This window comes from Rhipicephalus sanguineus, chromosome 11 (genome assembly GCF_013339695.2).
Source record: "Rhipicephalus sanguineus isolate Rsan-2018 chromosome 11, BIME_Rsan_1.4, whole genome shotgun sequence".
Taxonomy (NCBI): Eukaryota; Metazoa; Arthropoda; class Arachnida; order Ixodida; family Ixodidae; genus Rhipicephalus; species Rhipicephalus sanguineus.
In genome coordinates, this window is record NC_051186.1 from 11,704,987 (window position 1) to 11,731,250 (window position 26,264).

At 47.9% G+C, this 26,264-nt stretch overlaps 1 pseudogene; it reads left to right on the plus strand.

The window, feature by feature from the left end:
• The first annotated feature begins 11,088 nt into the window (after positions 1-11,088).
• On the plus strand, positions 11,089-12,670 carry LOC119375655 (uncharacterized; annotated as a pseudogene).
• Positions 12,671-26,264: the final 13,594 nt, after the last annotated feature.

Genomic DNA, 26,264 nt, shown 5'->3' on the forward strand with positions numbered 1-26,264 from the left:
TCCGTAGAGACCCGAAAGCGACTTCTCTGAAAGCTGCAGCTCAAATGAAGTGGACGATGGATCGTTTGAAGTAAGCGCAGTATGTTACAATCGTTCACGAAAGTATCACATTGCAGCCGATGTGGTACTTAGCGGCTTAATTATTACCAAGAGCCAATTTTGATCTGCATGTGGCGCCCCGTCACACATTCAGCAGCGATGCTCTGATGTATAAGTATACCCCCAATGCACGGGCGCCGGTGTGGTCGTATTTACCATTTTAAGTGCTCGTACAGTTGCAATTTGGCAAAGAGCTATTTATTTTATTCTTATACGAGCGCACCTTAGTCGCTTTTTCTGTACAATGGACTGGTTATGAAGAATTTTTGCTAGTGCGGACAAGATGCATGAAAATACGCCTCTACATACGAACAAGCTATAAGCTGACATTAATGTATGTTCCGTTGTCCATGCACTTGCAGGAAACACGACGTCAAGCTTCTGTTGAACAGAAAACGAAGGATGTCAACAAACAATTTAAGAAGCGTCGAGCTTTGGTGATGCCGAGAGAAAAAAAAGACAGAGGCAGAACGTCTCAAAGAAGGCGTGAATATGCTGCGGGCTGAAAATTCAAAACTTCTGGAACGAATCAGCGTACTCGAAAATGCCCTCTGCAGCAAAATTTTCCAAATAGGTTTGCTCATTTCCTTATAAGCCATTGTCATGCACTGTTGCTAGTGTTGTATACATCAGTAAGTTGCAGTTTTCTTATAGCATGCAATTTTGCTGCAAAGCAGAATGCAATCTGAGCTTATATCTCATACGTGGCAATGATGCGCGCATGTTTTTCTAATCACTTGCTAGTATGCGTCTCCATATGGTCACAGCACGGTGCACATTAAAGAACACCAAATGGTCAACATTTCTGGAGCCCTCCACTAAGGCATCCCCCATAACCACATCACGGTTTTGAAACGCGACACCCACCCTATTATTATACTTTCACAGCATATCTCAATAATAATAATTGTTGGGGTTTAGCGTCCCGAAACCTTGATTTGATTATGAGAGACGCCGTAGTGGAGGGCTCCGGAAATTTTGACCATCTGGTGTTCTTTAACGTGCACCTAAATCTAAGTACACGGGCCTCAAGCATTTTCGCCTCTATCGAAAATGCGGCCGCCGCGGCCGGAATTCGATCCTGCGGGTCAGTAGTCCAGCACCATAACCACTAGACCACCGTGACGGGTCACAGCATATCTCAACTGCATGCTATATTTACCATGTCATTTGGCCTTGCTATGTTGCACACCCTGGTCTCTTTTCAGTCTGAGACCTAGGACGCTACTGTGACGAGGGTGCGATACACCTCCTTTTGCTGCATACGCTTCTGCATGCTCTGCTTTTCTATTGCAAAAAAAAACCTCGTTCCTTGCGAGTGCTGCAGCCGCAAGGCAGAACAACCAAAAGAAGCTGCGCCTTTGCCACCACCACGCACTGCCACCGTGCAGCAATCATGCACTGCTACCGCGACCAGGGGTAGCCCTAAAGTTGCGCATCGGCAAGAAGTGGCCCACGCAAGCGTGAAGGAGGTCGCACTTAATGAGCAGCCAGCAGGGCAAATCATAGATTATGTGCTCACTGACGGAGAAGTATTGTAGAACTCTAGTGTGCTTTGTCATAAAGGTAAAAGGCTGTGCTGTAATGAGAAATGTGCATTGGCCTATTGTGTGCACATCTTTAATTTGTTTTATAGGTGCATCCATGGGCAAAGAAATTGCCATTCCTGAAGGCCTCTACAGCCGCCTTATAGGCACAAAAAGCGAAACTCGCTTTGTTCGTGAGGCGGCCATTGCCATTTTTTTCAACGGCAGTCTTAGGCGAAGCGTAACTGGCACAGCCGCTAACCGGACAATACGAGAAGGCGAAACCTCCCTTGGACAAAGAAGAATACACCGCTTTCTGATAGGTATATATGAAAGTGGTTGGCACCATGTTTGTGCATAACAGTGAGATCAGTCGAGATTGCACTGCCGACTTGTGTTATAACTGATTACTAAGGCTTCAAGCCTCGTATTTTTGCGTACTGAAGCTGGGCACCTTTATGCAAGAATCAACGAACTGATTATAATTTTAAAAAAGCAGTCAGACACTGATAGCACTCATATTTATTTCCTTGTCATATTAACTCCTCTGTTTCGAGTACACATAACTGTCACCTAACAAGCGCCTATAATACGCTTTGTGTTTGATTATGCAGATTTCTTCAATCATTTCTTGAAGAAGACTGTCCCCATTAGAGAGGTCGACTAAAAGAGGAAGATCCTCAACAAGGCACTTGCAAACAAAATCAGTGACCTAATGAAATCAAAAGAGTAAAAAGCTCATGGAGCATGAAATAAACGATTTCGGTTTTTATACGTCCTGCTCGCTCTAATGCAGTGGTGAACACACCGGTCGGCTAAGCACTGATGCACTTGTGGGCTTATACGCAATAGGCTGGTACACCTATAGACTGCTACACCTACAGACTTGTACACCTAAAGACTGATACACCTATAGGCTAGTACAGCTGTCAATCAACTGATAGCCTATCAGTTTTTCTATCAGAATTTTTGCTAGGGAAATGTCAGTATCTCAGCAATAACGGGCACGGAAACGGGCTACGCATTTGTTAGACTCAAGTTGCTCAAGCCTGTTTAACAATACTTGGTAGGTAAATACCAATTATTCGTTTCAGCCTTAATATTTTAAATCCCTGAAGCAGCCGTGAAGCAGCAATTAGAAGACCAATAGGTGTACATATTTTAAGGTACTAAGAATAAATTCAAGGCAGCTCTTCCTCATATGTAATGACTTTCGCTGCTTTATTTAGTGATGAAAAGGCAGCAATCTTTTTCTTTTATCCGAGCAGAACATTCACAGTGAACAAAATAACTAAAGCATGTTCGGCAGATATGACCCCGCTTTGTCCGTGCTGGAGTTGAAAAGTTCACACAACCATCAACCTTATCAGGGGACCTGTTGAAGTATCGATCAGTTTAATCTCATCGAGCACAAGTGTTCCACACGTCTGCACGCCAGGCTTGTCCTTTAAGAAGGTATGGATTGTTTCAAGAGCAGCTGCACTGTAGCCATGGATATTTGCAAGGTACGCCTGATACTATCTGATTGAGTCGGCTCCTGGTGGTAAGTGGGATCAGCATCATGCTGCGCAGCAAGCCATATGTGTTTTAGGACTTGCAATGTGGAGTAGCAGGCAATTCTGAATTCACCTCCAACCTCTTTGAGCACCGCAATCCTTGTGAGCTTGCAAATGCCCCAAGTTTATAAATCCAGCTCCTCTATTGGTAGCAGTGATGCATGAACTGCACTGAATCGTTCGCTGACAACTGTACTTTCAACTTTATGATATTCTCCAAAAACGAAAATATTGCTGCTGCTGCCCTCATCGCCTGCCTTTCGAAATATTTCATTTTGTCTCCACGCTTGTTGTTCCTTCTCCCTTGACGCATCTCTTTGCATGAAAAGTTCTTCCTGAGTGCGGCACAACGCGCGAGTTGCCTGCAACGGAAGAACTTTGCACTGCCGAGATGTGCAGCAGCTGCTTCCATGAGCCCCTTCTCTTTGACAAACTAAAGGTCTGTCCACCGTCATTAGTAGTCTTTGGAGGTCATCAATAGTGGCGATGCTGCCACTCGAGTGAGCCTTCGCCGCGCGTCCCCATGCTTTTACAGTAGCCAGCTTTTCGTCTCCTAAGCAAATGCATTTTTCTATTTGACTGACAGAGAAATGCGATGAATAAATCACTGCCGTGTCCAAGCGTTATCTTCCGCCACTAAAGTGTCAGATCGACACGCTCTGTGTCACTCAATGTGAGCTCTTCAGTGTAGGTAGAAACGATGTCTGAACCGAGCTCAATGTCTTCCTCGTTCAAACCACTATTCTGCTCTCCGAGGCCACAGACAGCACTTTCACAAGTTGTCTCCGGAACACTTTCTTTTCCGCTTTTTCCAGTGCACATTTTAAAATGCGTCCGAAACAGCTGAATAAGACAGCGCAACCACAAACAGTGCTTCTATTTCCCTGAATTAGAGCAGCACGCCACATCGGAGAGGCGCATGCGTTCGGCGTCTTTTGGTACTATTGTAGATATATATAACATCGAGGTCGGCCATCTACTAAGGCATGCCTACACACTGTCGCGAAAAGCGCTTTTTCCGACAGACACCCAAAAGCAGAATGTCAAGCTTGCTTTGCAGGTGCTAAACGAAACCGTCCCTCCCCTCTTCGAGAAATTGGGAACAAGTGCAATCTCTACCGTGTAGAAGGCACCGCAATGTTGATCGAGATAATAGAGAAATGGTTCCAGAAATCTTAAAATAGATTTTCTGTACAACTTCCTGGACTGGATGGAAGAGTGGAAGAAAAGAACAAAATATTGCGATAGTGGGACGTTGACTAAGGCTACACATGCCGGCCTTTACCAAACAACTCAAGGCCTCATTGAAATCGTAAGGTACTGTTTGGACGAATTGAAGCTATCCTATTGGCGCGTTCACACTTTGCCTTGAAAGAGGCGAAAGCGGCAAAACTCACCGGAAAACTGCTCGTTTCGCCGCCTAAGCGGCCCGAAAACCATGCGGCGACAAAATCGGTCTCGGACCCATTTTTCCGCCACGTGAAAGTGGATCGTCTTTCCGCTTATATGCATCCGGTCAAACATGGCGACCAAGGTGCCAACTGGGCTGCTGATCTATGCAATCAAGAATTATCCAGAGCTGTTCGACAAGACGCACCCCCATTATAAGGATGCGTCTTAAAAGAACGAGATTTGGGACATCGCAAAGGAGTTGGGAATCACCAGTAAGTACACACGCATTTCTTGACAGTAGCATACTAAAGCCCCTCCATCGCGTCTACTGCCGCTGGCGGAAAACGCATGGAGGAGCTTTATAGCATACGAGCCGAGAGTCATCAGCGCTAGCGATCGCGAAGCAAGTGCGCTCCTTGGCTCCGTCTCTCATTTGGTTTAGCATTCCACGCTATTTCCAGGAAGCTCTTTCGCAAAGCTTCGCGGTCTGTCGCAAAAGCAGCGGCATGCATTTTTCGAGAGCAGGCACTCACAGCGACTTGAGCAATGCCTGCGCTGCAGTGTATGTGATGCATGCATTACCACTGCGCTGTGATGCAATATAGACACATTTTCATGCACGATTGTTACTGGTGTACTTTAATATCACGATTATTGGTTTCGTGCTCGTCCAAAAAATTATCAAGCCTCATTTGCGCAACCACTGTTAACAAAATCTTGCAGCGTGAGGGCCGGACAGAATTGGGGCATATCAATGTTTATTTATCTCACTGCGCCACATAAAACTTCGTAGCACGAAGACGAGATCGTAAAATTTTATGTTGTTTGTGTAGCTTCTGAGCGATGAACTTTCACTTCGCATTCCTTGACAGCTGTTCTGAAGGTGAACACCTGTTCTGCGTACTCGCCCTGGAAATCAAAACCTTTTCTCGTAATCAACAGCATGTGTAGGTGGTCCACATTTGCTACTGGTGTCACAAAATTGCTACTCTTCCGCAGGTGCGGCATGCCAGAGGAGGTTCAAAAACCTGAAGGATACCTTCACAAAAACAAAAAAAAAAAAATCAAAGGATAGTATGAGAAGTCGAGCTGGAGCAAAAGATATTCCGCTTGTGAAGTGGAAGTACTTTGAGGCAATGCCTCCAATCATGGAAGTGCTTCATCGGGAGACAATGTAACTTGAACGCGTGTAATCTTTCAAGCACGGTGAACCTATTTCTCAAAATTCCTTCATTCTTGTTTCGTGCACTGTGACAAGCTCACTTGACTGTGAGGTCTGCTTGTCAAAAATGAGGGTATTAAAGGTACCGCTGCAATATGCATGCTGCTTGTTTCAGCAGGAATGATAAGAACACAGAAGAGTGCTGTTCTCGAGTTCTCATTTCACACTTTTGCTGTTTCAGCTTGTGTAGCAACATTGATTTTGGCTCTCTTGAGAGGTGAGTGAATCAGGGAGAAATACATGTTTATTGCACGTACTATTTCCGGTAATTGGACCTTTACGTTTTCCTTCCCCTCAATTTGGGAATCTCTTGGCACATGTCCGGTTTCCTGCAGTTGAGAAGTATCCCGCTGCCTCGACTGTTCCACGAGTTTGTTCATTTGGCTCTGAAGTGATGGCAAGTGATCACTGCACGGGTCTATGTTCGAAGCCCTTAGCTCTTCCAGACCGGCATTCAGTTGCCGAGTGACCATCGGGCAGATGTTCGCCTCGATGCTTTTCATTCCACGAAGACTATCCTCAAAGTCACCAACTGCACGGCTGATGTCCTGCGAACGTGCAGAGTCTGAGGCTCTGCATACTTCCAAGTCTTCGTTCATTTCTCTCTGAAGAGTGTACCTGGTAGGATAACCATCTTGCCTGTGCGGCTCACCACCGCTTGCAGAAGAAGCATTTTGGGAACACCAGGCAACATAGTGGGATGCAGTGTATCTCCGCAATATTCTTTGTTCGCAGCGTCGACACTGGACGGCGTGGAAAGTGCATTCTTTGTTGTAGCGCAGCAGTAGGGCTTCGATGGTGCCCACAAACTGGCAGCCGTCTGCCTCATTTCAGCAGTGAGCCTTGAGATTGTGCTTGGTCTTGACAGGAGGCTTTAACTTCTGACACTCGTCTTCGCAGAATGGCTCGGTGTCCAGGGGACAGATGCTTCCGCTATCTTGGACGACACATCCCGTAACGCACAGCTCGAACAGAACGTGGGAGGAGGGTAGCACGACCGTCGTGCTTGGAATGATGTCGCACACGGAGCAAGCATACCGAAGAACCGTGAACTCGTCCTCAAACCGCGTCGGGCGCCAGCTCGCTCTGTCACCAAGTCACACAGAAGGAGCAGGGCACGACACAGTGGCCACAAACGCCTGTGTGACGGTGCCGGCTGCTATGTCCAGAATCGGCGTCTCAGACCACCGTGAGTATCGGTCAACACACGTGAGCAGGTATCTGTAACCCTGGGAAGGCGGAAAAGGTCCTACCTAGTCCAAGTGCACGTGGCCGAAACGACACTGTGGTGGCCGAAATGCTTAGAGTGCTGTGCGCGTGTGACGAGTCACCTTGATTGCTTGACATGTTCGGCACGACTTCGCCCACGGTGAACTAGCCTGCTGTCTCACCTTTCACGCCTGCGGACAACCCGAGGGACGCACTCATCGCGAACCTACTGGCTACTCTGCAGGCGGTGACACAGTAACTGCCCGAGGAGCACCCGCTGGGAGCCACCTCCAGGCGATCGGCGCGCGGCCCGGTGCCTCCAGGAGCGAGTTGGCGTATGGGCGCTGGCTGCCAGACGAGCCCTCACTGACCCGATGGTTCCCGGTTGAGTGTGTGTAGGGCCCTCCACGATCGGACCAGCGGACTTACGTACGGTCGCTGGTTTTCCAGACGAGTCCTCGCTTTTCCAAAGGTCCAGTAAGCCCCCTAACTCATGCGCGACGACACACTGTTACCCTAGCTGACCCTGTCGGACCTGAAGCAGTCTGGTTCATACCAGCGCAACCTTGTCTCCTCCGAGTTACTCATCCTCGTTGTCGTAACTGAGCGTGTCCTTTGTAGTTGCGATTAAATGGTGGAGGTGCGGGGTACCAAACTCGGCATGGATAGCGCGAAAGAAAAAAAAAACACTGAACCGGCAACATCGCGACCGCCGGAAACGAGGCAAAACGCGTGCTAATTTTATGCCCCGTGACCATAACGCAAAATGGGACATCGAGTGGTAACACGAGCAGAGACCCTTAAGGGGAGACGCGGGTCGGAAAGTCGCGGTTTTCTAAAAAAAAATCACTTTTTTGTTTTAATTCGTATTGCAGTGATGGAAGAGACATCTTGCTTTTTTGGAGCACACTCTGGAGCGGAAAAAATGCTAGTTTGGAGCAGTTATTGACATTTTCGGAGCAGATGGCAAAATATTCCAAATGACTCCTGGAGTTTAAAGCATTATTTAAGCATCTCATAAGTATTATCACTTGTTATTAAAGATATTGCACATACAGTTATCACTGCAAATTGCAACAAATAAATAAGTAAGATGAGCTATATATTTAAAATATCAGGTACTTGTGACAAAAATGATATCAAACTGATGAAGCTGAGCCCCAAATTATAAAAGAAACTAGAATCACGCAGAGCAGTTTACAATCGGCAACAGAGCAAACAAATCTGTTATTTTCATATTTCACTAAAATAGCCCGCATTTGAAATTTTAAAAAAGAAAAAAGAAGACTAGAAACCAAGTTCGGATAGGTTGAAAAAACAGCCTTGCCATTTCTTGTGGCAAAAATGAAGTCGGAAATGACAATGTGGTAAATGTGATCAGTCACACATCACAGTCCTCCCACCAGCAGTTTGTAATCAGTAAGATATCGAACTAATATCACACACATTTTACCAAAATTGTCTGCCTGTCATGTACAGCTACATACAGCTAAATCAGATATATCAACAATGCCACTACGTAGTATAGAAACTCCATACTAGCATACTATATATATGGTACATACTATACTCGTGGCCAACTTTTCTTGGCAACAAAGAAAAGACTACGGGGGCGGAGTACTGCACATTACTGCTCCGCGAAGTAGCCCGGTTTGGCGCGCGTTTCAAATTTAGTTTCAGTTTGTGAACCTTCCGTACCGCTTGTGACGGCTGTTGGATTATTCGAGCGACCATGGTCGAATAATAGCATTGCACAATATTTGTTTCATCTGCTTAGACAGTCATTTGTTAGTGAAATTCGTCACAAGCTCCTTCGGCGAGTCATCGGAAAAGCTGGAGGGCGACGAGCACTCACCTGAAAGCGGAAGGCATGATTTTGACTGTGAGGAGATGCGTAAAATTTGCGACGTTTTCACACGCGCAAAAACGTGAAATGACAATGCATATAGTAAAACAAATATAAATTTTATATCTCCTTGGTTCGTGCTGCGCCTCTTTTCCAACAGTGTGCCATAGAAAATAGAGCAATGTTGCTTTGCTTAATTCTCACGCAGACAACAAAGATGCAATTGTGGGCCATTTTTGTTCAGCGGTAGCACACGCATAGTTTGGCTCTGCAGCCTTCTCTTCATTGCCAAGAAAAATGTCCGCAAAATATAGAATGATAGTAGACGGCTTGCTTTTTGTCACGTTTAGGCTCGCTGGATGATCATGTGCCTAAAGTTCATTGTTTTCAGTTTACCAGTGCCATTTCGGAGCAGGTCCGGAGCAGTTACTAACAAAAATTACAATTTGGAGCAGCATGGAGCAGCACTTCCATCACTGGTATTGTCATCTTTGGTCTATGAACCTTTATTTCTGTAAATATCAAGCCGAAGTTTGCGTGAGAAGTCACCGAAAAATGTGCCTAAGTGAGCGGCGGTGACACAAGAATTCATCAAAAATTGGGGGACCCTTAAGCTTCGCCTTTAAGAGTTGAACGCAATAGCGAAATCCGGCCCCTGGTGCGCACTTCAACCACTAAGTGCATACTTATTAATGTGTATTGTTACACACACACGCGCGCGCGCGCGAGAATGGTACATACAGGTTTTTGATCTAAAGCAAGAGTCGCATGGCCTCCAAGATATACACCACGCGCTTGCCATCTCGGAGGCCATGAAGAGTCTCACAATGCCTCACAGATGGCAGCACATTATCTAGCGTTTGCTGTTTGCTTGATCAACGCCTCCTCTGGAAAGGAGGCATTGGCTTGATATGTTTTCCGCTAGATGGACATAGTTGTCCATTTCCTTTCTCGATTTTTCGCTCACGGACGATTTTTCACTCACAACCAACGGTCCTGACACCGACGCCGGAATTTCTGCGACACGAGCTCTCTAACGCTATCGCGTTAAAAGTCGCAAAAATTCGCGCCGTTTGCATTGTTGCAAACGGTCGGGCAGCGCCGCCCGCCATTTGCAATCATCGGGGCGCAGTCACCCCACTCCTCCAAGGTTCTATGGCCGCTAGTCTCGTATGTTCTCGCAGAATAAAAGAAAAACGAGAAAGAAGACGCGACCGTCACGCGTTTTTAATTGCGCGCCAACCAGCGCGGAGCCGCGATTGGACAGCGGCGCTCCTTTTGTGTAGTGAAGCCGTATCGCCGCTGCCGCGCGTTCTCGCTAGCCGCAGTTTTCCGTGTTCGCTCCGCGTTTTCTCGAGATGACAAGCCTGAAAAAGGGCAGTTCCGACGTCCGGAAGTACAGAACTCGGCACAAGTACCGAGGAAAACGACGTAAGGCGCTCCGAAGAACGACAGCCGCGAACGACGCCCGCGATGCTCCGGTTAGGCCTACCGCCGACATTGGCCACCACGACATCGGCAACCACGGCAGTTCTGAAATCGACGCTGCTGTGGAGTTCGTCAGTGCATCACAGAAGAAGATGGAGTTCTTCAAAAGTGGGGCATGGTAGGCCGGTGCTTCTGCTGCTAGCACGGCGTTGTGCGACATCGGCGCATTGACAGCACTAGTGGCAGGTTCGGCGTGCCCCACTTGCCGCGAACGGAAACTCGCCGTCAGAGAAGTAGCCGAGAAACGCAAAGGACTTTCTTCCTTCTTAGAGCTACGCTGCGACAATGCTGAGTGCCTGGAGTCTGTGCTTTCGTTTACGCATACATCGAAGCGGATCAACTCGGCCGGCGAGTGCGGTGACCCCGGAAACACTCGCTACGACAGCGGGAGCTCGCGCGACGGCTTCGCCGTAAACGTGAAGGCTCTTTTGGCAGCGCGTGCCATAGGTGCAGGACATGACCAGCTTTCGCGATTTTGTGCGATCATCGGCCTGCCAAAACCGATGCATCAGAAGACATTTCATGGTATTGCCAAGAAGCTTCATTGTGCTGCTATGGAGGCTGTGAGCCAAAACTTGGAAGAGGCACGGAGCTGTGTCCCTGGACACAGGTCTTTGCCTGGACTTTGAGGTCCTTTCAAATTACTGCCTCGCTTGCAGTATACACAAGGACAGAGATGGTGATGAAGAAATATGGGAAGCCTTCCACCGCCCTCTATGTGAAAACAAAACAGAGTGTTCATCCCGTGCAATGGAATAGGAAGCAGCAGTGCGCATATGGCAGAGGACATTGTTATACGATACCCCACTGCGCTTCACAAATTTTTGAGTGATGGCGACAGCAAGGCCTACACTGCTGTCTGTGAGGCAAAGGTGTATGGCAATACTGTCATCGACAAAGAAGAGTGAACCAACCACGTCTCAAAACGCCTAGGCACTGCTTTGCAAAAAACGGCAACACCGCTGCCATGAGGGGAAAAGCTAAAAGTCACAGCCATCCAGAAACTGCAGACGTATTATGAAATAGCTATAACAAATAACAAGGGCAGTGTCCGCAGCATGTACACTGCTATATGGGCCTCCTATTTTCATTCTTGCTCCAGTGATGGAGCCAGTAGTCCTGCTGGACCAGACTCGTGGTGTAAACATAGGCGTGCTGAAGCACTGGGGAAGCCTAAACCAGGCCACACCCCCTTGTTGACTAAAGCACAGGGCTTGGCAATTATGCCTATTTATAAGCGCCTTACTGATCAGAAGCTCCTGGCTCGGTGCCTTCATGGAAAGACACAAAACGCAGCCGAGTCACTCCACAGCAAAATATCGCTGCTGTGTCCAAAGACAAAATTTGCTTCCCGAACATCTGTAGAGACAGCCACAGCTATTGCCGTGCTGTGGTATAACAAAGGCCATGCCGGCTTTGAGCACGTCCTAAAAGAGATTGGAGTACTTCCCCCAGAAGAGTTGGCCACGCACACTGACCGTTGCGATGACCTGCGCATAAAGAAAATGAACTTGAAGCGTACAGCAGAAGCAAGGGCGCACCGTCGGAGTGCAGTGAAAAGGGCTCGCACCGAGGAGACCAACCGTAGGAGCCGTGAAGGGCCAAGCTACAGTGCGGGAGGGTTCTGAACACTGTGTGCTTTCTGTAAAAGCTGCTATTCAATGTGATCGAAGATTCATGTGATAACAACTGCAATTTCAAGAATACATGCTTTTGTAACTTTCAAGCCTGTTTTTCTCATTTTCAAATTTTTGGAAATTTTCGTGTTTTCCGGGAAGCCTTTTGTACACTTAGAAGTGGCGCACACTAACGAAACTTGGCGTACATACTCTTCAAGGTATGTAGAGTGCCGATATCTACTTGAAATTGCGCTACCTCTCAGTAGTAAGTAGAAGGTTATGGTTTCAGGGAACTGAGAAAAACAATGGTTGAAATGTCATATTTTTTTTTTTGGCACACTTCCAGTAACTGTACACATTTCTTTGCTAGGTATCGGCACTCTACAATCTACAAAGAGCTAAATAAACCACAGCACAATACCTTTTGTGAAAGTTTAGTACATAAAAATGTGGCCGTACAGATAGCTATAATTTGTCATTGAGTATAATATAGCTCAATAACTATATCAGCTACACAAAAACAAATTGTAGATTTGAAATCTACATGAAGAACTCTCTAATTAGCTGAATTTCCATGTCTCTAGCACAAAGAATAAAAAAAAGGTTGTTTCGGGGAGTGTCTCCCCTTAAATGAGCGGTTCGAAGAGATATTCCAAATTGCAGCCACCACGAAAATGACCTTCCAGTAGAACCATCCTACGTTAATGATCAAGGGTTACACGGAACGTAATCTGAAGAATCGCGGGGTTGAAGACAGCCACCATGGAAGGCGTCAATAGTGATCAGCAGCAAGCCAGGCTTTATGGCCCTCACCGCAGTTCTCTGCGAAAGCCGACGAGGACCTGGAAGACTGGGTGCGGTTATACGAACGGTACTCGACGGCGGTGGGATGGTCCGACACAAAAAAAGGCGAACAATCTGATTTTCGCCTTCAGCGACGACGCCCGCCGATGGTATAGTGCCATGTTACGGGTGGCGCCAGCTTGAAACTTGGGATCAATGGAAGCAGGCTCCGCGCGATAGTTTTGCCGGAAGGGACGTTAGGGACTAGGCTATTATCCAACTGCAAGAGGGGCGGCAGCAGTTCGGTGAAACCTCTCGGGAGTACGTGTCAAGCTTTGCGCGCAGGCCAGCACCACCATGAGGGACTCCGAAAAAGTACGCTGCTTGTTGCGGGGGCTGTGGCCTGATACGATGGAGAGGGTAGCCATATCCACCCCGAAGATGCCGGCCGAGTTTTTGCAGCAATCACGTTTGACGCATGTAGGTGCTACGGCCCAACACGCCATGGGGGTCATGCCAACGCAGCCCCTGCCAGGCTTTGCAGCAGCCTCACCGTTCTTACCAGATACCCGCAATGGTACAAGAGGCACTACATTTGTGCACAACTGGAAGATGCCTTCCGGGCATGAGGAATCGGCGTCACCGGTCGTAACGACCGAAATGTTTAACGCTCTGCAGGAGAGCGTGAAAGTCCTAACAACTGCCGTCGAACAGCTCACTCGACCCGCGCCACGCGGGCTCCCCGCACGGCAGTCCCAGGATCAGGCGAGAAAAGTCTTGTGCTACCAATATGGTCGATTGGGACATATAATGCAACAGTGCAAAACGCCGTTAGGGCCAACAGTAGACGAAGGCGTGCAGCCATCGGGAAACTGGCAGGGCGGGGTCCTCGAGTTTCCCCCGATCCAAAAAAAGAACTACGCAGGGGAGGCAAGTTATGCATGTCATCTTACCAACGTCCCAGTGTCAGTAGGAAATCATGAGACCACAATGATAGTCGACACAGGCTTATCTGTAAACATTGCCTCGCAAAGATTCGTGCATAGTATAGGTGCTAAAGTAAACAAGACTACAATAATGGCTAGGAACGTCAATGGAAAACTCGTCAGCGCCGCAGGCGAAGTTACACTTGACATGCGTATCGGTCTAGTTGTGCTGCGACAGGCCTTCCTGGTTCTGGGTACACTGCCTTACAACTAATTAGGCGGAATACCTCTGTGCGGAAACTCGGAAATGGTAATTAACTTCCCAAAGCGAACAGTCACACTACAGGGGCATAGCATGAAACCTCGGTTGAATGACATCGAAGCGGACGCGGTGAATCCGGAAATGTTCTATTGCGAACAGCATACACACATTCCACCTTCCACAGTGGTCATTATACCTGCCACCACCGTTAGCAACGGGGCATACCCTGCACAGCCCTTAAGTTTTCCGTCAAATCAGCCAGGTATCAGAAACTTGAACGCAGACGCACTTTCTCGCCTTCCACATGACACAAGTGATACCAGCTCTTCCCGTGAAGATATACCACTTTTCCTTGCAGATGAGCGGAGGGAAAGGACGATTAAACTTCAAGAGGAGGACCTCTTCTTAAGGCCAATTATTCAGCACCTAAAGAACCCAGAAATGCCCGTCCACAGAAGAAACCACGGGTCAGCTAGAGCGTTCAGCCTACAAGGCGGAAACCCTTCGCTAATCAGAAGAGCGAAGGATTTCGAGAAAGACCAATTGGCTTTAGAGTGGCCCCTGAACAAAGTCAACCAACGCTACGTCTAGCCAAAAATGTTCGCTGACATAACAAGATACGCCCTATCTTGTCTCGATCGACTGTCAAACGCGTAAGACCCCATCGACTAAACTATCCGGCCTTCCGCAACCAATACCGCCCACTCGAAGCACAGAGGAGGCTAAGAAGCTGCGGTACGAAAAAACACACCGTACGCAAACACTGACTGCGGGCGACGTCATTTACGTATGTATGCCTTCATCCAACTGAAGCCACACGTCGGAATTTCTATGTCCCTACCATGGCCCCTTTCGCCTCGTGAGACAAACAGCGAAAAACGAATCGGAAATTGAGAATCGCCAAGGACGTCGCGACACTGAATATTAGCGGGTCAAACCCTACGTCGGGCGTAACGAAGACTCAGACACCAACCCAGAACGCAGTCTCAAAAAGCGCACCGCCACCGGTACAGCTGATGCGACGAAACCGTGCGCAGAAGTAAGCGCACAGCACATCGAACCGCTGATAGCGACGGCGAAGAATTCTTCGATGCATGGGACACTGTACCAGGTCGCCAGGCTTCGACAACGGGGAAGAACAATCGTCGTATAGTGCCTCCGCGACAAGATGACCTTGTGTACTATTAGTCGACGAGTTTGAGGGTGCGAAATGGTGTACGTGTATGTGTTGCGGAGAGGAACATACCGGCCTCCATTGGTGCTGGATCGGCATTCACGGTGCCCACCAAGCGTGCCCGCCGTGTTAGCCATCGTTGCCATGCCAGCCTATCATTGATCAAGGACGCACCCGCATTCCTTGAAGTCTTCCGTGCGCGGGAACGCCTCCAAAAAGAGTGCAGAGGTGATTCTTGATAAGTGGCTTGCGTGCCGAGCCGCTAAGAATCGCCAACCGATTCTGTCGGCTGTACCCCATACCAGCCTCCCCCCCCCCCCCCCCATTTTAAGCAATTTCATGCCTTCTTTTATATTTTTTCAAGCCTTTATTATTCTCTCAAGCCTTCTTCGTTCTCGCGGTTTGTCTCACAGTTCATGTCTCCATGTCTTCAGTTCATGTCTCACAGTTCATGATCTTTTGTAAGCAAACTTTTTTTTTTCTGTTATACGCTGGCTTGCACCATCTCAATCAGGCAAAATGGCCTGCTGCACCACTTCCAACGTTGATCTACGAGCACACGTGCAGGATTTAAAGGCATGCATAACTACAGCGAAACACGGAAGAAACATGCACTCCCGAAGGGCATCAGCTGGACAGATGCCTTTAGCGAAGTTTGTCACGTCACAAACACGGGCCGTGAGCAGCAGCAGCAAGGAAGTCAAGATTGCCGAGCTACGTTTGGCTGCGCAAATCCCCGTCCACAGCTCTCTCGTCCCGGCTTCAAAGACCATTGTAGCCTCCTCATCTCAATGGGGCGAACAAAGTGCACAGCGCTCATAAATAAGGCTTTGAGGCCAACGTTCAAGCAGATGCTTCTAGGCGACATCAAAGGCGGGAAGTTTTCGTTGATTTTAGATGAAAGCACTGACATACGTGTCTTCCGAAAAAGAGCTTGCTCTTGTGATAAGGTACTACTCGCACAAGAAAAGTGCCTTTGTAACAGCATTTCTTGGACTGGGTCCGGTTTTCGACTGCTCGGCTAGTGGTCTTTTCACTAATTTGAAAGAGTTTCTCGATAAGTGTCATTTACCCATCACCGACAGTGTTGGTGTCGGAACGAACGGAGCTAGCATGATGTGCGGGCAGCACGATAGCCTATATTCAAGAATGAAGGAAGTTGACCCAAACCTGGTGTTAAATGTGTCTGCCACTCCCTGCAGCTTGCATTCAATGAGGCTGTGGACGTATTGCCTTCACAGATCGGCTACCTCATGTGGGAAACATTTAACTGGTTCTCCCATTCCCCAAAAAGGCAACAGCTCCATAAGGGCATTTATGAGGTTCTCGGAATTTGGAAACGCTTGAAATTATCTTGTTCGACAAATTCAGTCTGTGAAGCGGGACACAGAGCTGCAAGGAGTTCGTGCTGCCAGACGTATTTTTGGAAAGCTTTAGTACCGCCCCAAGCTCACCCTCTGGTTCTGAAACCTAGGGATCTTTCATGCAATCTTGCCACTCCACAAGTTGCACGTGTAACCACATTTTTTGAGTGATTTATTTTGCTGGTACTTGGTTTTGTTTGACCTCATTGCTAAGTTCATTTGATTGCTCACATATTTATTTATTTCGGAATACCTCACAGGCCTCAGAAGAGGCATAGGGCAATGGGGGCATACAGTACAATTCAATACATATCTTGTATGCATACGCGTTTCTTTTTTTCATCCCAACCTCTTTTGTAGGACTCACGAGTTCCTTGAGGCCTCTTGGATACACTTTCCAGACAGAGGAGACAGCATTCATATTGGTGAAGATGTTGTGCTGGTTTCCGAGAACAATATTTTTTTAGAATGGACAAGCCGGAGGACTAAGAAGGCCTGAGACAGAAGGGATGGACGCTAGTTAATCTTCTGACCATTCTTCGGGAATCGAGAATTCGAAACAGCCGCATGACCGTTCTGTTACAGGGGGACAACCTTAGGACAACCAAGTTGTTAGCACGAACTATAGACTTGCAGGAAACCTTGTGTGCCCTGAGCTGGATGAGGCATTACGGTAAGTCTATGTTAACAACCAAGCTATCATGAACGCCGTCCTCCCTGGTACCAAAATGTTGTTTCTTACAATGAATAGGGAAGAGAATGTATAAGCTCTGTATAACCTCTCTTGAAGCAGCGATTCTGTTTATCTGCTATTCCACAAGTTTTTCATGAAACCACTTTTTTTTTCCTTGCACTTGTTTTACATGATTGATCTCTTAAAGGAGTCCTGACCCAAAAATTTTTGCACCGCGTTTTTTTGCTGCAATGTGTTTCTGGGGGCCTGTTAGTCATAACACGGCACATCGTTTGCTGCAGCGCGCAACAGATAATTAAAAGCTCCTCATTACCGACACAGCCTCAGTTTCGGTTTGACAGAGCTCCAAAAACGACAAGCCGCCGGGTGAAACGCTCGGTCACGTGAGCACACAGAACAGTGACACATTTCCACGCGGTCTGCATCGTCTGCTTGCAGTCGCTTGTCACACGTGCTGCGTGATGTCGTCGCCGTTATCGTCCTCGCTGTCGTCGTCGGGCTCATCGTCGTCTAAAGGCGACGATTTTCTTGCGGCGGGGATGGAAGAAATTTTCGACGTGGTGAATCACTTCAGGTTTGACCCGCTGGCGAGGAACGATTCGTCGGGAAGCGGCAGCGATACAAGCGACGACGACCACGATGAACCTCGCGTAGGCAATGTACAATGTAAGACCCGACACATTCATGCACAAGCGTTCTGCAGGGCAATTCATTTAGCCAGAGTATGTTCGCTTTTTCTATGTTCATTATCCGATTGAATCAATGGATAACATCGTGATGCCCTTCAAGTTGTTGGTGCCGAAAAAAAGCTAGGTAACACCACAGCCCTGACTTTACATGGAAATAATTTACGTTCTCTTGACTTATGAGCAAAAACTGGTTCCAATCATGAGGCACGCCGTATTGGAAGGCTACAGATACATTTCGATCAGCTAGCGTTATTTAACGTGAGCTACAAGGCAAGTACACGCGCATTTTTGCATTTCACCTTCAACGAAATTTAGTTGCCACGGCCGCGATGTTCCCGCGACATCGTGCTCTGCTGCGCGACGTACGAATGTTAGAACGCCATTCAATTGTGCGGATGTTACAGTCACTGCAAGTTTATTTTGACACAGACGACAGCAAATGTGAAAAGAAAGTTTTTATGAAGGCCTCTAGCACTGCAGGCCATTCGCACGTGACAGCGTGCGGTGCAAATGTTAATGAAAAATAATAATGATATCTGGGCTTTAACGCAAGACAACGATATGATTGAGGGACGCCGTAGTGGAGGGCTCCGGAAATTTTGACAATCTGGTATTCTTGAACGTGCATTGACATTGCGCAGTACACAGGCCTCTACCATTTCACCCTCACCGAAATGCGACGCAAATGTTAATGCACTACCACTGTTATCGCAGGTCAACTGCGGACACTGCCGTCCGATGGTCACAGCAGTGGAGTCTGTGTGCTGCCATGAAGTACAAAAAATTGATAACTTGAGAGGGGAAAGAGTGTATCATGGCACATGAGGTCTTTCCCGATCTGTGCCTCAACGTGAACCTCCTGGGGGTGGCGTACTACGCCCTGATGGAAGATGGACCGGCACTTGTGGAAGCTCCCGAAATTCATAGGTAATTGCACAGCGCACATTACCGCATTGTGCATTTCTTTCTTTTCTTTTTTCTGCTAAGTGCATGGATGCATACGAGTGTCAGCAGTCCTCTTGCGTCACTCGCGGAGTGTTGACGGGTGCCGTGTAGTCAGAAGTTATTCGCCATGGCATGCCGATTACCTGCAGTTATTTACTGTTGTATATCAAGAACTCAGGATGAGAGGGCGCAAGAGAAACTTTATTGAGCTGCTCGTAGTTACATAGCCTCCAGCAGACTGCCCCGATGGAGGCAGGATCCTGGAGGAGGAGGAGGGCCGTTACATCGCTCTCTTGTTTACGATACATGGCGAGAGCAGCGTCCCAAGGAAATGTGACTCTACATGTCTTGAGTTCACGGCGGCTGCAATAGTACACAATTCACAGCCGCGCACAGATGTAAACACGGGAGAGGCCATGTGGTCTCTCACTACACTCACGTTGTTAAATACGCACACTTTGCCGTTGCTTATATGTGTGTGGCTTTTTAGTTCCCAACATTTACCACCCATGGAAACGCGCATACTTTGACCATGAATCATCCTAAAAGTTTTTTTTTTTCCTTTCAGGCTATACAGATACACGGCATACCGCCAGTTCGTGCACTGGGTGCTGCACCGCCTCGGTAAAAGGAATAGGAAGATGCTGCCGAGCTGAGACGTATCCAAGATCAGAGAGGCCTTCCCTTCGGAAGAATACACTCGTTTTCAATACCCAGAGTATTAAATTTAAGTGTTTATATCGGCTAGTTGGGAAAAGGATACAGGGAATCGAATAAACGCTCAACCAAAATATGCAGTATGTGTGTGTGTGTGTGCTGAATGTATCTTGATGATTGCGTGCAACCTAAATAACAGTGCACTCCACATGAACTGTATGTACGTGTCAGCAATGCAGGATTATCTTAGATGAAATAATACACGCTGAACTTGTATTCTCTTTTGGTAGTACAGACCAGTCCTTTATTTGTAGTAACAAATTAATATACACATTTTCACACACAGTAATTTGCAAGCATCACTCGGCATTCACATTAGAACAGAGAAGCTGGCAGTATTTCAAGTTCATAAACATTCCATAAAATTTGAGAGTACATGGTTGATACATGTTTTGGAAATAGCAATAAAATAGCATGCAACCAAAGCCACTCAAGACCCATAAATGTTTGTATGAAGTTTTAATGCAACTCCAGGCTCCTAATCACACATAGTTTCCAAATGTTACCTTGCAGAAAAACGGGAAGTGCATAAACAATTCATAAACGCTAAAGCAAACATTTGCTAACATGCTATCGAGTTCCGTTTGTACCTTTGAACCGGCTACACACAGTTTCTCTTTCTCCACAGTCCTTATTTTTATAGTTAGGTTTGCGCACAACAGCACGTCTTTATTTTGTTTTCACCTTGAACAGCACTACCAAGTGCAGACCTTTTTAGGGCTTCAAGGAATAAAAGCAAATGTAGAGCCCTTTGTCTTGTTTTTTGTGTTTTTTTACGGTATCGCCCATCGGCACAATGGCCCGACTGCATCCCTGAGAGCATACGAACTCCTCCTGAAAGAGGCCGCCAACCTTATACATAAGGAGGCACAAGATCTGATGGAGCGCACCACATCATCATCGCATCATTCGCCGACGCGCAAAAGGCAACTCAAAGATACCGGTGCCCTCCTACGCAGTGAGACGGCCCCCACTACGCCACCTTCACGCCAGCGCTTATGCAGCGAAAAGAGAGTGGTCCCCACGCCGCGCAAATTCACGCGGAAGTCGCAGCTAAGAGCTGCGACTTCCGCGTGAATTTTCTCTCTCTTCTGCTTCTGCGCCGACTAAAGTCGGCGCAGAAGCAGAAGAGAGAGAAAAGGTTTATTATGGCAGAAAAGCTGAGAGGTCGGCCTGAATCAATGTTCTGGCCTGCTACTCAGCAGTAGGAAAGGGGAGAGTGGTAGTATAGAGTGGAGAGAAGATGCGGATGATGATGATGGAAAAGAGTGGCGACGAAGTAAGTCCTTGAATGTCCAAAAACTATTTACAGTCTCTCGTCGAGCTCTGTATTGCGCAAAAACATGTTCAGCGCTTTCAGAATGTCGCGCTGATGACATGGTGGTGGTCCCAACAGAACTTTTTCTGTAACTTGTTGCTTTGATGACAAGACGGCGGCCATTGAATTTCTTTGCATGAGGTATCGTGGGCAGACGCACAGGAGGTGTTCGATAGTCTCAGGAGTGCCACACATCTCGCAATTGGGACTGTCGGCACGGCCGATAAGGTGGATGCCACCGCGGCCATGCCTGCCGCGTCACTCCCCTCGCAAAGCCATCTTGAGCAGGAAAAGCAGGCAAACACAGCAGAAGTATGGTCCCTCGAATACTGGCTAGTCTACCGTCTGCATGGCGCGCCTTATGGTCAGGGGTTGACGCTCCCTAAATGACCCCGCAGGGGGCGCTGCGCGCTCTCGGAATGTCACCCGCTCATTGCTCTCGCCTGCTTGTTCACTGTGTTGTGTTGCGGTGCTGCGGATCGTCCATTGTACTACTACGACCACAACTGCGACGGCGTTTGCTGGACTTCGTGGACCTCATCAGTCTGCGGGAACCAATGACCATCCGACTGTAGCACAAATTTTAGTGATAGTTCGTTCACTGGCGTTTTATAACATCGCAAAACCACCTAAATCAGGAAATTGTGCCCCAGAAGTTATCACTGCTTCGGCTTCTCTTCCTGAAGTACAAACAGAAAGCAAGATTCCCGTACTGAATAATTTGATTGATGGAGGAATGTTTGGTGATGCTGAAAATGTACTGGAAGGTTGCGCTTTGCGCAATATCAGTTCGTCGGACCATGCATCTTCTGTGACGGCAAAAAGCTATGAAATGCTTATTTATTATGTGGCAGGGTACACAGTATGAAAGATCCTGAGGAAGACTTCCTGTGGTGAGTGTACATTGCTGCTCCCTGTGGAAAAGCGCGGTGCGGTGGAAAATGATGATGCTTCTGAATTCACATCAAATTTCGACAATGGATGTTTGATGAACCCTTCGGGCCCTCTTAAGGATATTATACTGTCCTTGAGAACAGCTTCACGACATTTTTCAGCGTAAATAATTGCTACGCGAGCATTCTCTACTTTGCCGATTTCATTACGCGGGTACAGTTGCCTGCACTAACCTGCACAGAGCATGCACAGCAAATTACTTGCCAAATAGTGAAGTTTTACACTCTTCTACGACTGCGTGCTTTTTTGTGAAGGTCTTGAACAATGGAAGAACAGCAAAAAAAGAGCAGCTGAAGAATTTGAAAATGAGAAGATGTAAATAATTTTTCCTACCTGTGCAATTCTTCATATTTGCTTTCATAACCACTTTCGTTTCCGCGTTTTATTTTTTCGATGCTCATGCCAATAAAATTTTTGCAAAAAAATAGTGAACTGGTTCTTTCAGCGCCAGTTGGTGCCGTGCCACCTGAGAAACAACCTACACACAGTACCATGCATTCCTTTGATATATGTGCATCGGCAGAGCAAGCCTTTGCGAACAAAAGCGTGTGAGAACGTGTAATCGAACCGGTTAGTATTTGCCATGGGCACAATTACGCTGCAGCAAAAGAAAAAATATTGCGAGAAATGGTCAAGCTGAACTACGCTCAACGTGCGCCCGCGCTTCGGTCCGGCGATACGCAGCTGGTCGGCGGAGCGGCGCTCCGCTTTGCACTTCTGGCACATGCGTTTTTCTCTTTATCCTTTGAGTTTTCCTGTTCCAATAAACACTGTACATGGCTGAGACGGGTCTTCAACTTCTGACATTCCTAGGAAATGGTGCCGAAAAACCAACTTCCAGCGATGAAGACCTGACCGAAGGAACCGCTTAAGAGGCTGCCCTCGCAATTATTGATGCGGTTATGCCCACTAAAGTCTACCCCCAGCACCTTCTACTGCAACATGCGCTCCTTTGGGGCAGCATTTAGGCCTACGCTGCCCACAACTGGTGGAAAATAAGCAATTTGAATTGGAAAGTGTTCACGGCTACCACGTATCTTGTGGGAGAGCACGTGAGCCCACTTCCTTTCCTTAAGGCTGGCGCGATCGCGAACTGACGGCGGGAGCCAAGGGACAACTAGGAGAGGAGCACCGTCGCCCTTTCCGGACAACCCCTTCTTTCCCGCCGCTCCTCGCGCCAATCCTTGCATCCCGGCTCGCGGGAAAGGGAACTCGCCCTGCGACGGAATCAACCCTCGTGGTGGGGAGGGACACGGGAGATGAACAAACTGCCGACCAGGCAGGAGGACGGGCTCTCTTGCTCTGCTGACCTGCGAGGTACCACCGCACCGCCCCAAGTTCCGCGAGCCGAACATCGAAGGTGTAAGCGTTACCCTTTGTTTTCTACTAGAGCGGACTATCCCTCTACGTGACATTTGAGCGTTATTGCTACAGTAGCAAAAAAGTGTTGTTTGTTTTTCTAGCCTGTTGCCTTATTCGCCCGAACCCGTCGTAAATGCGATGACTCGCGCTACGGGAAGGGGACGTTGACACGTGCACGGTACGACTATTTGCGGCTGGGACCGGAGCTAGGCTTCTGCACCAGCCGTGCATAGAGCGGACCCCTTCAATCTATGGGTTGGGTAAGCGTAACGTTACCTTGAAATTCCCACACCATCTGCCATGACGTCACAAATTTTGACGTCACCTACTAGGGCCTACGTAGTTCGTAATCGGTGAATATGAAGTACATTTTCCTCTGAGGGTGGCATAGACTGAACGTACCAAATTTGAGGAAATTTCGTTGAGCCAGTGGCTCAACGAATGCATCACGCATGCAGATAACACTGCGAAACTTAAAAATGAAACTTTGAACTTGATTTTCTCCTCTATTAATAAACCTATGATGGTGAACTAAACAACACTAGAATTCTCAGAGCACAATTTATCTATCTAAACCAATTCATTGTTTCTCTTTGGTGTCCCTAAAGGCTTCCGCTTTTGTGAAGTTGCAAGATGACATGAGAATGGTGCACTATGATATAATGACAGAGGACTGCAATACAGTCAAACCTCGATACATCGAACACGGGCATATCGAATTATTGCCTATATCGAACGGTTCCTATTTCACGTGGGAAATCGCATGCATTTTAAATTTTTTATTTCGAACGAAGTTGGAGATATAATGGATATATCGAACTCGGCCACCCCAAACCGCCCGCGCTCCGGTGACAAGCAGCGAGCTTTCCCGCAACTCTCGAAAATAGCGGTAGCGCGGTGGGCGTTTACGACTTCTGCACACACCGATGGCGCCCAGTGCACCACTTGGACATAGCGGCGTACGCACGCCGCAGCCTTGCAGCAACGACGCACTGCACTTGTTGCGCCAGCTCCTCCCTGGTAGCATTATGCATCGGCAGGCATCCGACCCGTCGCCATCCGTCGCATTGGTCGTTGTGCTCGCAGTGCTCGTGTGTTCGGAGTTAGGCCTATCGCGCGCATCCGTCGCATCGGTCGTTGTGCTCGTCTGTTCGGAGTTAGGCCTGTCGCGGGTTGTGGTGTGTGTAGCAATGGCTGCAGATGCGAGGAAACCGACGACCCTAACTTTTGCAGCAAAACTGGAAGCAATCCAGCGCGTCGAGAATGGCGAGAAGTCTAGCGTCGCAGACGCGTTAGGCATAGCAAGGAGCACATTGAGTACTCTGCTCAAAAACAAAGGCGACATTAAAAAAGCTGAGAAGAGTCAGCACTCGGCGGCGCGGCATGTACGCAATGCTGCTTTTGAAGATGTGGAGAAGTCTCTCCACAAGTGGTTCATCGACGCAAGGGCCCGAAATATTCCTGTATCGGGGCTGACGCTGCAAGAGAACGTAAAGAACTTCGCATTCATTCTCGGCGCCGAGAATTTCACTGCGAGTAGCGGTTGGCTACAACGTTTCAAGACTCGCTTCAACATTGTCGGTACAGAGTGAGGACGCCAATGATGAAGAAATTCAGAAGTGGCTTGATCATGAGTGGCCCAAAGTTCTCGCCAAGTATGAGCCGAACCAAATCTTTAATGCTGACGAGACGGGCCTATTCTGGCAAATGCTTCCGCGGCAAACGTTGGACACTCGCGGGGACAAGTGCCACGGGGGCAAGCAAGGCAAGGCCCGTGTGACGGTCCTTTTGGCTGCCAATATGGATGGAAGCACGAAGCTGCGGCCACTTGTAATTGGAAAGTTTAAAACCCCGAGGTGCATGCGGAACTGCCCCAATATTCCGGTGACTTATGCCTGGAATAAGAAGTCATGGATGACGAGGAATATTTTCCTCAAGTGGCTGAAGGCATGGGATTTGGAACTGGCGCGTCAAGGACGGACGGTATGCCTTATTGTCGATAATTGCACGGCACACCACACCGATGCCCAGATGAGCAACATCGAAGTGGTATTTCTGCCGCCTAACACACCACTTCGAAGCTCCAAACCGTTGGATCAGGGCATTATCCGCACATTTAAGTCCATCTACAAGCGTAGGCTGATCGACATTTGCTTGTAAAACTACGGATGGGCCAAGATCTGAAGATCGATCTTTGGGCGCACAAGTGCGCACGAACTCGATCCACTTCTGCCGCCGAGGTTTCGTCGTGGCGAAACGTATGCAGCGATACGCCCGATCCCGACTTCGACGTGCAGAAGGAACAGCGCAGAAGGATTTCGGCACTGTGGCCTGTCACTGCAGCCCAGGGAAATCGAGAAGTCCTTGGGGGCAGGAAACGGGAAAGCGGTAGTGTCGCCAAACACAAAACTTTCAATGCGTGCGCCGCGGCCACACACTCACGAGCAGCCGCCAAGCAGACACCATCAGCACAGCGGCGAGCGCGTCAAAACAGAAATGGCGGCTACGACGTCATCATAACTTGTTGTACCGGCTGCAACGATTACGTAGGGGCAAGTAAGGGTGTCACCTCCGAGGGTGTCAATGCCACCAGGTGCGGCCTATAATGCTGGATCGCGCACACAAACTTCAAAATTCATATAAAATACCTTCCACGCTTTATTCGCTGTCAATATTTTGCATATGGTACACGCATGTACAGTTTCAACCACATCTCAGGTGAACACCTCATTAGTATTCCAGCCGGTAAAGCTAGAGCGTTTATTCTACTTCACGAAGGAAATATTCGTTAAATGACGTGTAATCATGGTGTCCATAAATACAAAAATAATTTGCTAAGTTAGTATGAAACATCAGCCTCTATGAGGTCTTAATACCAATGAAGTGTTAACCTTAGATGTGCACGACCCTGTACATGCGAATTGATCCAGCAGGCTATCTCGGCCGCGAAATTTTGTGTCAGTACCCCTTTAATACATAGTATGTTCAGTTTCTTCATGTATAAACTTGATCTGTGTCAATAAATAATAAATAAAAACATTTTATCTGGATTTAGTCTTTGGCTAGTCTGGGCTATATTCATGGGGTACGTTTGGCTACTTTTGGGCTACTATTGCACC